The sequence below is a fragment of the Ambystoma mexicanum genome, chromosome 1p (genome assembly GCF_040938575.1).
Source record: "Ambystoma mexicanum isolate Mex_15411 chromosome 1p, UKY_AmexF1_1, whole genome shotgun sequence".
NCBI lineage: Eukaryota > Metazoa > Chordata > Amphibia > Caudata > Ambystomatidae > Ambystoma > Ambystoma mexicanum.
Genome location: NC_090921.1, coordinates 112,038,306 through 112,050,705, shown reverse-complemented (window position 1 = coordinate 112,050,705; position 12,400 = coordinate 112,038,306).

The window sequence follows — 12,400 nt, the reverse complement described above, 5'->3', positions numbered from 1 at the left end:
AATATAGGTTGGGCTCCACTGCTGTTTGCACTGTTCCAGGTGCCTGCCTGCGGCCGACTCGCTACTCCCTGCTTTTAGGGGGCCCTCCCTCCCCCGACTTGGGTGTCTGTGCAGCCTGCGTCTGGGTCCGCACTGGGGGGGCTGCACTCACCGGGTCATTGAGGTGTGCTCCTCCGTTGCAGTATGCTCCTCCGGGCACCCCGTGGGCCTGCTGCTTTTGTTGTGCTTGTGCACCTCAGGTCGGGCCTTCCTCCATGGCTCTTGGTCCTGTGGCATTCTCCGGCCATGCAGGTTCCAATCAGCGGAGCTTCCGTGTCGCGCCCAATGTCTTTTGGTGCCCACCCGCCTCACTAGGCGTGGGTGCCGGCTTGCCCTCCGTGTGTTCTCCTCCTTCTCCTTCGGCGATGCAGGTGCCCAACTGGGACTGCTGCTCCTCTGCTGCCTATCGCTGTCGACCCCTGCCACAGCCGTCAGCACTCCATGCCAGTCCCTGCACGGCTTAGTGGGCTGTCACCTCGTCTCTTGTCCTCTGCGGGGTGAGCTGTCCTCGGCTGCCTCGAGGTGGTGTCCGGTCGTCTGGTCTCTTGCCGGGACATCTCTGGTGTCCACAGCTCCCCTCTCCCGCGCCAGCGACCTGCACTCCAGCACCCAGCCTTGTGACGCTTCTGTCCGCTACTCTACTTCCTCAAGGCAGAACCGTCCGTTCGGCGGGCCGCGCCCACCCTTTTGTGTAATGGCCTCCTGCTTGCCTCGGACTCCTTCCCGGCCACAATTCTCTCCGATTCTCTTCGGAATTTCGAGCCTCTGGTCTCCAGACCTTCGGGCTCCTCCTCGCCTCTTTAATTATTGCTGTCCTGTATAACCAGCTTTCAGGATCTAAGGCCAGATCTCTCGGGAGCTCCTAGAATTTGCTCACGCTCGCATGGCCGCCAAGCCACCCCCCCCACCATGCCATACCTATTCAGAATAAAGTGAAAACTCTCGTTGTCCACATGAACGCAGATGTGAATTCTTCCGCTCATGTTGAAAGGATCATTCATGGCTCATACTACCACCTCAAAGTATTGAGACATGAGAAATCCTTTCTCTCCCAAAGAAAACGGGCTACCCTAGCCAGGGCATTTATACTACCGCACCTGGACTACTGCAACACACTGATACTGGGGGCATCATCCCACAGCGTTAACCTACTGCAGATTGTACAAAATGATGCTGTTCGTTTTGGGTTTGACCTATCCAAAATAGACAACATATCCAATGCTCGCAAGGAGCTAAATTGGCTACCGGTCATAGCCAGGATAAGTTTCAAGGCCGTTACTATGCCACACAAATGTGTTTTTGGTAATACTCCTAAATATCTGAAGGAACAATTCACTCCATACACCCCACTGAGGCACCTCCACTACAGCACCAATGAGTTGCTCATGGTGCCTAGAGTTAAAAAGAGCAGGGGCCTGGGAAGATCCTTCCCTGTTCTATCTACTCAACACTGGAATGCTATTCCACTTGGATTTCGGAAAGAAGCCAATTTGTTGTGCTTTAGAAAACTCCTGAAAACCCACCTTTTCACCTAGGCATTTCTGACCCGCCGAGGTCCTTTTGTTTTGTCCTGTCTTCACTATGTCCTTGTGTTTCTGTGCCGCCCTTTTGGCGCCTAATAAATAAATAAATAAATTGGTTGCTCCTTATCAAGGAGGCACACCTTGAATTACCTCTACATATAATACAAATAATAGCAGAATAACAGCAGCGGCTAGGATTCTGTGACAATGTATAGTCCATTATTACATAGGCCCTCATGATTGGTTGGAACTGCCTCCACATCTCTAGGATCTAAGCAGTGGGACCGCTCATATAATCGTGATTCGTCAGATACTGAAATGTGGTATTTAACTCCATGGCCTTTTCCCATGTAACTGTAGGAGATCGAAAACATACGAAAGCTTAGCTTTCAACTTCTCTCTTTCCAATAAGTGGTGTCCTTAATGTTCAGTTTCTTTAGGTCAACAGCAAGGACCTGCCACTGACAGCTTGCGCCCCTATGGCAGTGAGGTGGAGCGCAGTACTCCAAACTGGTTGTAGCGAGTCAGATGTATAGTCATTAAACCCCAGCCCCTCACCTCCGTCATATTGGAAAAGCAACAAGAAGACACTGCCTGTTACCGGGTGTCATGCCAATACCACATTGAAGATTTGAGAGACGTTATGCGCTCAGACAACCGTACCGAATATATCCCTCCAACTGATATAGTAGAAGGAAGTATGCAGACACCACTGGACATAGAAGAACTATAAGTTAAGTCTGACAGATGTAAAGTGGCATCATGAAGAGAAGACACAAGGGCGCACTGAAATATGAAATATGTAATATGAAAGTCCCTTGCATATTACAGTGAGATTTTGGACCCAGTAATGAGGGGTCACTTCCCGTGCAAATAATCTTTGGCAGCCACCGCCTTCGCCATTGAGAAGGCTGCCAGTACAGTAATGGGATGTTCTATGACGTTATTTGACTCAGATAGAGGAATGTCCACATCTTGTTGGGAGACAAACCGACGTCCGAACTTTCTAGAGAGACCTGAGAAACAATGCAGCGCTCAATGAAATGCTGAGAGACATCATTATCCAAGTCAATACTCTGAGAGAACGCTGAGAACTGAATGAGGCTTGCGAAAAAGAAGATTCAAAGGTCTACTGATTGGGGAACTTTTGTTTCATGTTGAAAGGAGATCTTCATGTCATCTGGTCGGAGGCCAATTTGTGGCATCCATTGGGAATTTGAGTTCATTATTGTGTAGTCAGCCTGCTGAAGATGATTGAGGAACTTTTTCGAGCCGACTCCAGAAGTAGTGCATGATGTTGCCCCATTAAAGATTATTTTTTCCTTCCTTAAAAGTAAAGATGGGCAGCATCGGCATCAGTAGCAACTTTGTCATGGCATCATGGCAGATCACGAAGTCTATATGTGGTCTAGTAAAGAAGAACTATGCTGCCATGTTACATAAGATGGTTAAAGAAGCTTGTGAGAAAAGAACACGATCCATGAGAAGTGCTAGGGAGGATGATCACGAGCTAAATGATTACCTGGACAGTACAGCACATTTGGGGAATAACATTTGGTATCAGCATATGAAGAAAGTGGGAAGGAGGACTTCGAAGGAGGAATGCTTTGTGTGTGCACTCCTGCCTTACAGCATGGGGAAATCTAAGATCTTCATAGCTATTGAAATAGATGTCCAGACAGCACATTGTCTGTCACACATAGCACTCTGTAGAACAAGAGCCCAGTTTATGGGTCGAGATGCCTATCTCAAATGGGCAACTGAATGGACAGATCCAGATGAAGATGACTATGTGCAAGACACAAACACAAGAGGCAGAGCTCATACCAAGAATCACGTGATCAGATATGAAAAGCCTTAAGTGAAAGGAGCTGGAATCAGATGGGAAGTAAACAAAAGACTTGAGAGTTCTGGAAAAACTGAAGAAGACATCCGACATTGGAAGAAAAGGGGCACAATGCAGATTTGGGGATCAGTGTTATCACCTAATGGATGGGAAGAAGGAGTGGTTATCTGTAGAGCCTGGATGATATATGATTGTCCTGAATCAACTGTTTGGAATGCACAGGAGCTGTGCAAACTATTGTGGCCGAGACTTGCTAAACTGTTGACCTCGGTCGAAGACAGAGGAGGCCCCTTGCAGATATTTCCTTTGGAAAGTTCAAAGCTGTGCTTCAGAACAGTGGGCCTCATTCCAAGTTTGCCGGTCCGATAACAACGCTACCGGTAAGCTTGCTGGTAATGTTGTTACCGGACGGGCAAACTACGAGTTCTGCTCGTGGGTGACTTTTCTCCTGCCAGGTCTGACCTGACGGGCGGAACGGCACCCGCGAGCAGACCATGTCGGTGCATCCGGCCTCCTCATTCCCATTGAGCCCTATGGGGCTCAAATTTGGAATGGCGAGTAATGCTTTCCAGCGCCTGGCAATGGGGAAATACAGGATCCGCAAGGGCTGTAATGGCCATGTATTTCCCCATTGGCGGGTGTCGGAAATATTTGCAAGTTTGGTGGCAGCCTGCCGGTTTTACCGGCAAGGCTACTACTGAACTTGTAATGAGGCCCAATGGAACAAGAAAAGTCTGAGAGAATCAAAACTGTAGTCGGATCTTTGATGGACCAAAGATAAATCTTGTAACAGCAGTGATCATGGATCGCTATTGGGCCTGTGGAGTCAAAGCTTATATGAGACTACCCGCAGACTGGGGAGGAATATGCACCTTGGTGAATGTTCATGTTCCTGCGTTGGTGATTCCGAAAAGTGATTTCAATATTGACCGTTTCCTGAAAGCAGATGCTCACCTAAGGAAGAAAAGGTCAGTGGAGCTGATAAATCGAATGATGAGGGAGAATTATTTATCTGCCAAGTCAATAGAGGCCTTTGACTCCATCCCGTATGAACATAGAGACTGTTCAGCCAGACTTCGTCAGTCTTCACTTTGATATTCATGCCAAGAATCCAGGTTGGAGCAAACACCAAATGGCTGCAGATTACCAGATGGGAGTTGCTGCAGACAATCAATACCAATATAGAGGGGTTCAATGCTATAAGAGAAGAGATGAGAGACATACGATTGATGACTCTTTAGTACAGATATGTCCTGGACATGATCACAGCCATGGATGGAGGTGTTTGTGCAAAAATTGGAGAATCATGTTGCACAACACATAAGGGTTTAGGGCGCCCTACAAATAAATAAACAAACAAACAAATAAATAAACAAACATTCATACCTTCTCACGATGATGAAAATGGAACCTTGACAGAAGCCAAACAGATGATAGACGAAGTAGAAGACATTGCTGATGATAACTGGTTTGGATCAGTCTTTTCTTGGTTTCCACAATGGATGGCAGACATGTTCAAGTTCTTTGGAGCCCTGATTTTGTTAGTATTGCTGGGATTCTGTGTGATCAAGATAATAATCACACAGTGCAAGAAGACAGCAAAGAAAGCCATAGGGATGAAAACTATGATCGATGTTGAATCAGGATGGAAGGCCAGAGATCTGACAGATGAAGAGATCAGAGACTTTGTGAAGGCTAGTATCCATGCACCTGATGGAACGAAATTCATGTATCCAAAGATGCATAAGAAGTATGTGGGAAGATGGATCTATTGCAGTCCAAGTGGACAGTGCATGCTCAAGACTTGGAACAAGGATGAGTATGTGAAATCAGCTGGATGCCTGAAGGAAGCCATAAATATATGGATACCTAAGAAGCATTTCTTCAGACAAGGATGTTTAGATGTGAAGAATGATGGGAGAGGGGGGGTGTAGAGAAGGAGCCAAGTACCCCCACCTCAATCACCTCGACCATATTGCCTCGATGGTGGGAGCCAGAGTATGAGACACGTACAGAGCCATTAAAACTACAGATACCAATGAGAATCATGCAAGCAAGGTTCCCATTGAGAAAGCAATACCTGCATACGAGACAATACGATGGTCGTTCGAATGTAATTCCAGAAGAAACAGGACAAATGACTGAACAAGAAGAATGATGACATCATACAGAACAGAGCTGGCGTGCATAGAAGAGATGCAGGGACAAGAGAATACAGGCAATTTTAAAAGGCATCAAGAAAGTATCAAGGATAAGTGACATCTTGGGATCAAGATAAAGAAGCTTATGCTAACAAGATAGATGAAGATATCAAGCTGTTTACACACGTACATATGCAAAGAAACGCAAGCAGATGAAGTATTCCTGAGTCTAGCTTTATAGTGAATAGATTGTGGCATTCGCCAACATGTATATATGAATATATTGGAGTCAGTATAGAATGGATGTTTATACTGCGTACAATAGCAGAGCTGAGCAAAAGAAGGAAGGCCGCCTTTCCAGTATGTCACAGTTAAGAAAACAAGTGAATTACAGGCGATTCTCAGAAAGGCCAGGCTGGATGAGCCAAGAAGCCAATGCCATATCAGGCTGGGGTGAGCTGACATTGGATACAAATCATGTGAAAGAATAAAGCTCCTGTTCAGGAGGCCAGGACAAAAACAAGAAAGACATTAGTGGTCTATTAGAAAATAGTATTTTAATACAACAGAAGCTCGATTTTGTGGTCTTCAGTCAAGTGGGTAGAAGAAGTTGAATGAGCATGATAGTCATACCTACACACGAGGGCAGAATGTGCCTTCACTCCCCTGAATCCTCTAGTACAAAGAACCTTCCCAAGGACAAGTTCAAAGTCTTAATTGACAGCAGACCTCTGAGGTGATGATGGATAGTTCTGCGAATTGGTGGGAAGCATGGTTAAGATGAGCTCACCAGCACTTGGACGCTCAGCCTGCGTGCTGCTATATGTAGGTGGGAAGGTACTGACGGAGGTTAGAAGCCAACCAATGAAAAAAGGACCGCACAATCAATGGTCTTATAGTTATTTAGCCAATAGAACGTTGTATATTTAGTGTCGCTCATAGTGACCTGTTTTAGGGGAGGGCATAGTTGCCTCACCTGATGTTAAGAAGCCTATCATTTTATTCCACTGCCCCAAATGAGTATAGATCGTATACTTAGATGTTTCAGTAGACCCTATCACACTTGCCACTAGGTTTTAGTATTTTGCCACGTAGGATGACGTTAGTAATACGTGGGTTAACGTCACCTATGACGATTTTCTGTTATATAAGCACGCTTTTTTATGAAATGCATTAAAATCGTGATGAGATGTCTGCTGATATCCGTTGTACTCCCTGTTTTAGATAATTGATATTAAAACAGTTATCCTTTTGCCAGCTACCTGAGTCGTTTTGATTATTGATGTTTGAATAATTTCTGCATCCCCATCCATCTCAAGGATATTGCTACCTCATCTTAAGGGGCTGGGAACTCGAGTTCAACAGTATAGTCAACGCAATGGAATTCCTGAGGCAGCAACTAGTCATGGATACTTAGTTACAGTCAGTACTGTAGCTACCCCAACCACAATTAGATGGGACAGGAAGGAAGAGAGCCCTGACGGAAAACCAAAAAGGTGATACCCCTTCTCAGCTTACCTTCCTCTCTGGTTTCTCTAACTACACTCCTTTGCCATGCCTGCTGATTTCAAGAACCCTCTAGTGTGTAGCACCCTGGTGTGATTTTAGCTTTGTTGCGTCAGTTGTGCATTGGAAGCACTGACTCCCAGGAGATATCCTACTGAGAGGCCATGGGCCTTGAATGGAGGCATTACCCTTACTCACTGGGAATCAAAAGAAGAATCATCCTGGCTATTGTCGCACTTGGTTGGGTGAAGGCAGTCAGGATACCCATGAATACACATTGCCCTGACATAGTTTGAGCTCACATAGCTGACACATACATGATATGAAATTGGTATGGCGTTCATAATTGTGTGCTCTTATCACAACCAGGCATGGCTTTAATGTATTTATTGCACTGCTACCAGACTGATTAAGGCCGCCAATTATTATAATTTAGGTCAGAGAGCCAGGAGTTAAAATACTCCTCTGTCTGCTTGGCTTTGGGTCACAGCAGCTGTCAGGGATGCACATGTGACATTTGAACCTGCCCTCTGCTACTGAAGAGCAGGAGCTGCAGATGTCTGGAGACTTGTGCAGCAAAGGTACATGGATGCACTATGCTATGGGGTTATTCAGAAGGAGTGGTCGGTTTAGCAGTCCTCCCTTGCAGAAACAGAATTTCCTGCATCATAATATAATAATAAAAATAAATAAACTGGGGCTTTCACACTAGAAGATATTCTGTCACATGCCCCCTGCCAAAAAGGTTGAACACTACCCCGTCTAGGAGTCAGGCTCATACTCAGGTAGAAAATACCTATTAAGGCCATCTGCAATGGAGTGCTGTGACCCAGGTTTATTCTAGATGTCAATATTTAGTTTCTGTAGGGATATAGCCCAACGCAGCAACCAACACAGTCTCCCTGCATGACCCTCAGCCGACTGACAGATCTGTGGTCAGTTTAGATTGTAAAGTACCCCAAAATGTACAGTTTCAACTTGGGTATTGCTCAAAAAACCGCAAATGCATCCTTCTCAATTGTGGCCCACTTCTGTTCTTGCTTTGTCAAGCACCTGCTAAGGCATGGTTGTTCGATGCCCTCGCTAATACTGCTCTAATTCCAAAATCACAGGTGCGTGTATGATTAATTCCTGCCCACAGGGACTGCCATCATGCCAGATCCCCAGGCACAGGCACAGCTGACACGATCTTCGAATTGCAGGGTGCATCCCTGAAGAAAATGACCATCAGGTCCCTGCTTAGATGGCCGCTGCTGCGGTTTCACTTCCAGCAGGGCCTTGTCTACCCATCAGTCTGCCTCCCCATGCGGCCGATTGGCCATCCCAAGCCACAAATGGTGAGGTCCGAGGGAGCCGGCCCCCCTTGAAGGACCACCTTTAAGGATTTTTTTTTTTTTTTGTCTTTATTGTGTATTAGTCCAAATCAAAGACTTTCCCAAAATACATTAAATCATACACTCTAATCCATATAATATAAAGCATCTTAATCTGAGAATCAAGAAAAGAATAAGAGAAAAGAAAAAAAAGAAAAATAAGAAATAAAAACACAGAAAAAAACCACATCTAACATTGCACAGTTCAATCATAATCAAAAAAAGCAACCTAAGCAACAACAAAAACATCAACTCAATGGAATTAAGTTGAAATTAAACTTCATAAGAAATCATTCATCATTAAAAGCAAAACACATGGAGGGACTAATAAAATTCCTAAACTTCGTCATAATCAAATCAGCAACTGTGGAAATGCTAGCCATCAAAGTAGATTCATGAATGAGGACCAAGCAACTTCAGGTCCTTCAATAGCCCAACAATTTCCACTGTTAATAGGGTTTCATTCCCTGAGGCTAACCTTTCCCAAAAGCAGTCTGTTTCCAACCACCAGTCCCTATCTACAAAGCGCAATAACTTATTGGATCTCTTACCAAGAGACCTGGGACAATTACTCCGGGGAAGGCAACCCTTACATAAATTGCAGATATTATCGCCTTCCTCGTCTTTCTGCCTGGTATATAAGATTTCTCGAGTGGGCAGAAGATTAAGGATTTTGGTTCCTGTCTGGTCCCAAGCATTCCCACAGGCACCTCCATCGTGCCAGACCCCCAGGCACAGCTCACATGAGCTTCAGATTGCTGGGTGCATCCAGGGGTGGACGGGCCTATAAGGAACTCTGGAGATTTCCCAGTAGGCCTTTGCACCCTCGGCCACTTTTGCGTGGTAACCTATTTTATTTCCAAATGTTCTCATACGAAAAGGGCTGGGCTTGGTGAATATGTGGAATATTGGGCCAATTTGAACATTATTTCCAGGGCCTATTTTGGTTGCCAGTCCTCCCCCGGGTGCATCCCTGAAGAAACAGAGCATCGGATCCCTGCTAACATGGCCATGCTGCTGTGGTTTCAAGTCAAGCAGGGTCTTGTCTGCCCATCAGCCTGCCTCCCCATGCTGCTGATTGACCATCCCAGGCTACAAATGATGAGGTCCGAGAAAGCAGACAGGAAAGGCCCATCCTCCCCCTTGAAGGACCACCATGGATGGCTGTCTGGAACAACTACCCATAAGGTGAGTTCATGCTCACAGCCTGCTACTGTTAATCTGAATATGTCACAATGTTTGCCTACCCTTGTCTCAATCCCATCATCAACTGCGCTACCATCAATCTTTGAAACGCCCAATCATCCTGCACACGCCACAATCCCTCCTTCAAACCATGCACTCCCCGATGTCTGTCACACCCCCAAAAGCCCTTCGCAATCAACTGCAACAAACTTTTCACTCCAAACAGATGGTTGCACGCTGAAATGCAGTCCAACACCACATGTACTCATGCAGGTAGACCCTGCTCCAAAACAACCCTCACTCTTATCTCCTCTGCTAGCACCCCACCGAGTGGCCAGCTCCTAACCCCAATGCCAAGCAACAATGGTCAAACAGCACAGCGCTCTCAAGTGCATCACACTGAGGACCTCCCTAAAACTAACACTCTACAGCCGAAACCTAGCTTGCACTCCTCTCCACCACGTCATGGCATTCTCACCACAGACCCTCCTCTGAAAATCCCCAAAGACACCACACTGCTGCACAGCACACCTGATGTTGCCCACATGGATCCCATGGTTACTTCCATGTTCGCCACCACCTGAACCCCCAGCAACCTCCTGAGACACATTTCCCTGGCGCACCAAATAGGCACCTCGGACACCCTATCTTCTTACTTGCTAGTCAACCTGAATGCTGCCATTACCACCCCCACAACCTTGCAAGTTAGAGGTACCTTAGTGACGGCCAGATCTATCTCAACCTTAAATGTGCTGACCTAATTACAAGCAACAATCTCGACCTATTAGCGATCACAGAATCTTGGCTGCATGCATCTTCACGCCCTTCCCTTTCGCTGGCAATACCTCCTAACTACAACATCTACCACAAGGATAGGTTGGACACTAGAGGCGGCGGAGCAGCTCTCATAGCTAGAGATTCACTCACTCTTAGAGAATTCGGTGCAACGACTTTATCCACCTGCAAACTCCTGACCACCAAGCTCAACGTCTCTCATACCTCCACAGTGAACATCCACCTGGTCTACCGAGCCTCTGGCTCGATTCTCTCATTGAGGAGGACATTCTCCATCTTCTCTCTGACTCTAAACCTACATCTAAAACCTGTCTTCTGTGCAACCTTAACCTCAGATTGAATAACCAGGATGACCCCAATGCACTATTCTTTTGCCAACTCACTAATGGAGCTTGGCTTTGCACAACACATCCTCAACCCCACACACTTCAAAGGTTGAATCTTGAATTGGCTTGCAGATATGAATTGTAACATCGCAATTACAACCAATCAACCCTGCCTCTGGACCAACCATAATATCATCTCTTTCTTGCTACCTATCTCAAACGGCATTCCCTTAGTACCCCCCTCCTCCTTCCTCCTTCAGTATGTTGAATCTTGACAAACACCACCAAAGACTGCATCCAACCTTTGCTGGAGGAGATAGCCCAGGCTCCCACAGGGCTGCTGACACAGCTACCCTAGTGGATAGATAGAACATCACTCACACAATCAACACGATGGTGCCACTTATGCAGAGGAAATCTAAAGCAGTCCTACACCACAACTCATGGTTCTCACCTGAACTTTGAACAATTCACCTTCTTAAACATCAGGCTGAGGCAAAGTGGTACTTTAACCCACTGATCAACACAAAGCTAGCTTCTCTCTGACAGCCAGTGCCTACAAAAAAGCAATCCTCTGGGGGAAAAACTCTGCCTACAATATCCAAAATGCCTTTAAACTTGACTCCTAAAAAAGATTACCTGCAAACATAATGCCTTTAGAACCACCATAATTGATTATGCAGGAACACAAGTGCCCCCAACTGACTTCCCCCTTTCTGCTTTAAAACTAACTCAGACTTAAGAGGTCATTCAAATTATCAAACCATCCACTGCCAGGGTTACATCTGTCCAGCAGCCATCATTAAGGTTGGCGCTGAAACCCTTGCTCCTTTCCTCGCTACCCTGATCAACTCTTCATTTACTTCTTGTTCTGTACCTTCCAGCCTCAAGAATGCCTGGGTCCTCCTCTATAAAAAAGGTCACCTTGGACCTCAACGCCCCTACCAACTACCAGCCCATCACCACTGTTCCCTTCCTGCTAAAAATCGTGTACCACACTGCATATCGTCAGATCCAGAGCTTCCTGGAATCCCACAATCTCCTGGGCCTATGTCAATCTGGCTTCTGCCTGGGCCCTCCCACTGAATCGGCCTTACTGGACCTAAAGATCCAACTTGACGGCATCAAAGATGCCAGCAAGTCAGCCCTCCTCTTGCTGCTTGACTTGTCAGCAGACTTTGACCTTGTGGCTCACCAAATTCTCTGTCGACACTTGGCCTCAGCAGCACACTTCTCACCTAACGACATCTCTTGGTTATCATCTTTCCTTTCCGAGAGAACTATGAGGGTGCTTTCATCCAGTGCTGCAGGCCTACCAAGCTCCTGTCATGTGTTGTGTCCTGTAAGGCTCATGCGTCTCTTCGTCACTTAACAATATCTTCACAAAACTATTTTTTGACCTTCTTGATGACAAAGGAATCACCTATATGACACAGATCTTGCCCCCACTCACAGGAATCTACGCTACTGACTCTCACAATCTTCTCTCTATCTACCATACCATCCAGGTTTGGATGGCCTCACACTGTCTCTGGCTTAACGACGGAAAAACAGAAATCCTGCTGGTCGGGTTCCACTCCACCCTCAACAAATCTCAGCCCGGCCTACACATTTTTCACCATTGAGGGCATCTGCATCCACGTCTCCAGTAGCGTTAAGACCTTGG